Raw genomic sequence first — 5,781 nt, forward strand, 5'->3', positions numbered from 1 at the left:
CACATTTCCTTTCTATTTTGAAATCACGGTAACTGGTCCGGTAGGTATTGTCAACGGTACCATTTAGCGGTGAAAATAAATGGCATCTGGTCAAAAACATATTATGGAAATTAAACAACGACTATTGTTGCTGAAGTGTCTTGGACTAAAGTAAATTCATGTCGATTTTCAACGCCTTCTGTGCTGTGGTATTAACAAAATCCTTTAAAAAACCTCGAAAAAATCACGGTAACTGGTCGCGACCCTAATACACTATTTACGTAAATGTCAAATACTGAACATAATGTTTCGGTGTTAAAGCTATGACTTTTTAATTTATTTGATAATGCAAAATATGCTTTTCTGCCCTTTTCAGCTACATGCTGTTGAGTTTTGTTAAATTTTCCATTATAATTAAAAAAAAAACATCCCTAGATAGTTAAAATCATCTACAACTTCTATTTCTTTGTGGGCGTAAAACCATTTTTCTTCTTGTCTTTTATTACCACCATTTCTAAAAATTACAATTTTAGTTTTTCTAGATTAATTGTAAGCTTCGATTCATTATACAAAAGCATTCAATCCAACCTAGTTTGTAAAGCATGCGGACTTTCTGCAATAATGACTGTATTGTCAAATAGTATAAAGAACAAATACCTTTTTATAAAGAACAAATACAAACGAAACAACAATACCAACGTTTCTTTTTATTTAAATGAGTGGCTCGATGTATTCAGTATTTGTTGCTATTAAGTTGATACTAATATGATTGAGCCACATAATTACTGATTATCAAAGCCTGAATTTATTGTCCATTCCATTGTTAGCAAAAAACCACCGGTCATGGGGGATGTACCTGTACAAAACAAATCATGTCATTAGCTGCCTTTTGTTTAGTAGCTAATGATAACAGCTCAATAGAGATCGTATATCTGATTGCGGTTTCTCCACAGTTCAGTTTTGTAGAAATATTCACTTTCTATTATCTGAATATGACTGTATACACAAGTCTAAAAAGTGGTTTAAAAATGAGTTCTCGGATCATTTGCCAATCAGTTTTAACATCAAATCTAAAAATGGGATCAGTGATGACACGAATGAAGTGAGTTGAAAATAACTTGAAATAAAGAACATGAATAGATAATAAAGGAAGAATGCGTCTGAAACTACCTTTACTTGAACAGATCTGTAATGCTCCTGATGAAACCGTTGATACAATGGTAAGACAGTTTACAGAACAAGTTTATCAAGTGGTTTTGCCATATTGTGATTCTAGTTATAATCAATATGCAAACGCTTTTAAAAACAAGGAGAACAAACCTCATATGAATAGTGATAGGCCTTGGTTTACTGATGAGTGTAAGGTAAAATATACAGGAAAGGAACATGATCTTGCGCGGTACATAATCTTGCGCACTGGTAATTTCAGCTCATTTTTAATAAAGTAACAAACTTATTCAGAATAAAAAATTATAGAATGACAATGTAAATTATGATACAATCTCAGTTTTCTGTCTAATGTTCAGATGTACCGCGTTACAATGGGGCAATAGTGGAAGAATGGCGGAAAGTGACGTCTGATTGAAAAAGTCGGCAACATTTTTTTATTTGACAATCTTAAAAATTGCAAACTGATTTATAATTCAGTTCTTTTATTTTTCATTGAAATTTGAATGGTCAACTAAATAAATTGAATATCATAATATGACTGAAATTGGATTATACTGTACTGCGCAAGATCATGTGCCGTGTTTACTTCCAGTTCAAACATGGGGTAAGGTCAATGCTTTTCGTTTATTTTTAGTAAACTGAAAAAAAATCCATTTATTTTTGGAAGGTACTGAGAAACAAATGTTTGTTCCTTGCTGTCACCATCATAGAACAATAAATAAATATTTGATTAATTATCTATCGGCTATGAAACTCTTAGGTGCGCAAGATCATGTGCCGGCATTGTATAGCTTATAAAACAGCTCTAAGAAATGTTTGTCAATGTAAATCTAGACAAAATCACAGTGAACTTATTGGCAAAACAGTATAACAAAGATGAAGCTAGACTGAAGAAATAGTACAAAAGACATCAAGGTAATTTAATGAATTTCCTCAGGAAAAATAAACCGAAAGCAAAATAATGATAAAATAACGAATCAAGCTTGTTATGATCATTTTAGAAACTTGCGGCTTACGAGTGTAGATGCAAATGAAGAGGTTGCAGAGTTTTTACGAAAATATTACATAGGTAATAGAATGGTATCGAACGAAGAGCTAGACAATAATATAACTGAAAGAGGGGTAAAAATGGCATTAAATAAACTTAAACGTAATAAGGCTTGTGGACTTGATGGTTTGTACAATGAACTTTTTATAACAGCAAAAGATTTTCTGATTCCATGTCTTACGACCTAATTTAACCGAATATTTGACTCTGGACAATTCCCATCCTCATGGAATATTATACATTTATTGCCCTTACGGTAGGGAGGCATGACGCTTTATTTACCCAAGAAAATCCTGATAATTACCGAGGAATAATTTAGTCACTTGTCTTAGCAAAATATTCACTTCTGTGTTAGATGAAAGTGTCGTTACAGTTGATCAAAATTATAATAAATTAATCGACGCACAATTTGGTTTCCGGAAAGGTCTGTCAACGGTAGATGCCATTTTCGCTCTGCAATGTCTGATAGAAAGGATACTAAGAGAACGATTATACTGTTGTTTTGTCGATTATAAAAAGAAATTTTAATTTTCTAAATAGAAATAATCTTTGGTGGAAACTTACAAAGGAGGGAATAGAAGGCAAAATATTGAGAATTATAAGAAGCATTTATGATGATGTAAGATGTGTAAAATACAATGGTATCTCAGCTTTCTACAAGGTCAACTGTGGATTGTTTCAAGGAGAAATTTTGTCGCCGATAGTATCTACCTTGTTCGTCAATGACTTAGAAATGAATGAATTTTGTTAATGATAATTGCACTTCATTAGAGATTCGAACCATTAATATTTTTCTACTCATGTATGCAGATAATATGGTATTGTTATCCGAGTCGCCAGATGATCTCCAAATTATGTTGAATTCCTTACAGGATTATACCACAAAATGGGGGCTTACTTTTAATGTGCAGAAAACAAAAATAATTGTTTTTGGAAATGGTGGAACTATTAGAAATAATGAGAAATGGTATTACAATAATGAGCCAATTGAGGTCGTAAATGAATTCAATTATCTGGGGCTTATGTTAAAATATAACGGATTTTTTTTTAAACTCAAAGGCACATCTCAGAACAAGGTAAAACAGCTTTGTTTGCTGTTATGAATGTATGCCAAAACATTTTTTTAAATATTGAAACAAGTTTGGCAGTTTTTGATTCTTACGTTAGGAGTGTTTTGAATTATGTATGTGAAATATGGGGATTTCATAAAGCTCCTAACATTGAAAAGGTGCAAAGCAGTTTCTTTAAAAGAGTACTTGGTGTGAAGAAAAACACTACTCATGCTATGGTATATGTTGAACTTGGAAGAGTTTCTTTATCATCAGGAAAATTATAATATTGAATTACTGGATGAAACTAAAAAATTCTACCAATTGCATTTTAAAGGAATGTCTTAAAGAAATGGAAGAAAATAATCATAGCTGGATTTTACAGTTGAGATTGGAATTAAATAATGGTGGTTTAGGCTATATATATGATTTGGAATCGTCTCTTAAATCTCATTCTGACCTCTTTAAACTCAAGATAGAAGATCTTTTTAGACAGGAATGTATACGTTTAATAAATGATTCATTTAAAGGAAGTTTATACAAACATCTTATTACAACTTATTTATTATTTAAATAAATCTTTAGACAATAAAGTTAAGAGAAAGATATTAAAATTTCGATTATCTGCCCATGATTTGAATATAGAGAGGGGGGATATAGTTATACCTAGAAATCGGAGAATATGTTCATTTTATAATGATGATGCTGAATATGAATTCCATTTCGTTATAAAATGTAAGGTGTATGAAGATTTAAGGATTTAAAACCATAAATATGTCAGAAATCCTAGCATGTTATTAATAAATACGCAAAATGTACAGGAATAAAATAATTTGGGTAAATATATTTAATTTGCTTTAGAAAGAAGAAAAAAAAGCTGTCAGGTTAAGACCAAGGTGTTTTTACTCTCTCTCTCTCTCTCTCTCTCTCTCTCTCTCTCTCTCTCTCTCTCTCTCTCTCTCTCTCTCTCTCTCTCTCTCTCTCTGTTTCGTTCTGCTATAGATACTTCTTTATCATGCTTGTATGAGTGGGTGTGAATGTGTGTGAAAGTGTATATCATGTAAAACTTATGCAAAATAAAGAATCTGAATCTGACTCTCTCAAATCTAATAATATGAAATTAAATATTGAAACAATACTTAAACTATACATATGTAGGGAGTATCTTAAACTATGATTGTGAAGTATGGGGCTCGTCAAAAGCAAATGGCATTGAAAAGGTTCATACTCATTTTTGCAAACAAATACTTAATGTTAAAAATCTACCGCGAATTCTATGATTTACTGTGAGTTAGGACGATATCCATTGTAATATTACAGGAAATTCAGAATTATCAAATATTGGTTTTAATTAATTAATTCACAAAATTGCATCTTAAATGGATTATATTAATTTCTAAGAAATGGTAACACAAAGATTTGTTTTAATTGGGTTACTTTTGTAAAAAATGAACTTTTTTCACTTGTTTTTGGGACATTTTGCCATTGATAAAGCTTATAATTTTTTATCAAGCCCAACAACATTTACATTCTTTATTGGAGGCATCTCCAAAATGGCATATATATAAATATGTTGTTGATAATATTACCTTGCCTTTTTATCTCACGAAATATATTGATAAACGGTATAGAGTTTGTCTTACCAAGTTGCGTTTATCTTCACACTGTTTAGCTATTGAAGCTGGTAGATATAATAATACTCCAAGATTAAGACGTTTTTGTAGTATGTATGATTCAAAGGAAATTGAAGACGAATTTCATTATACCCTTCAATGTAACAAATATAATATGTTAGAAAAAATATATTTAGTTATAATATGTTAGAAAAAATATATTTAGTTACTACTGGAAAAACCCATCTGTATTTAAATTAATTGACTTATTGAGAGTAAAAAATATGAGGGAGTTATGTTCATAAGGAAATTATATATACGAGGCAACACAACTAAGAAATAATCAAGGTACCGACTGATATGTAGTCATTATAATTCATTTATTAGATAATAGTACATGTTGTAACTATACATGTATATTTACACCTACTAGGCTTGTTCACTATACATAAATACTAGCCGATTTTATTTACCGTAACTGCATGGTAACATTGAACTTTGAACTTGCGTATGAAAATGTTGTATGCAACGTAAAGGGGCTGCTTCAAAAAACTTCGCCTCGCTGCACCCTATTTAACGTCACCGAGTTCATACATGTGGCCGAGTACAAATACTTTATATTATTACCTGAGTTCCAGCTAAGCTTAAACGGAATTATGAATCAGACCTGAGTTCCGGCTAAGCTTAAGCGGAGCTAGCAACCAGAACTGAGTTCCGGCTAAGCTTAAGCGGAACTAGCAACCAGAACCGAGTTCCGGCTAAGCTTAAACGGAACTAGGAACCAGACCCGAGTTCCGATTAAGCTTAAACGGAAATAGGAACCCACAACCAACTTCAGCCTTATCATATGTGTCACATTGACGCAATTACAACCAACACTTTTCCGTTTTCGAGATAATTCTATTTATGGTAACATCTCTGA

Source organism: Argopecten irradians, chromosome 13, assembly GCF_041381155.1.
Source record: "Argopecten irradians isolate NY chromosome 13, Ai_NY, whole genome shotgun sequence".
Taxonomy (NCBI): Eukaryota; Metazoa; Mollusca; class Bivalvia; order Pectinida; family Pectinidae; genus Argopecten; species Argopecten irradians.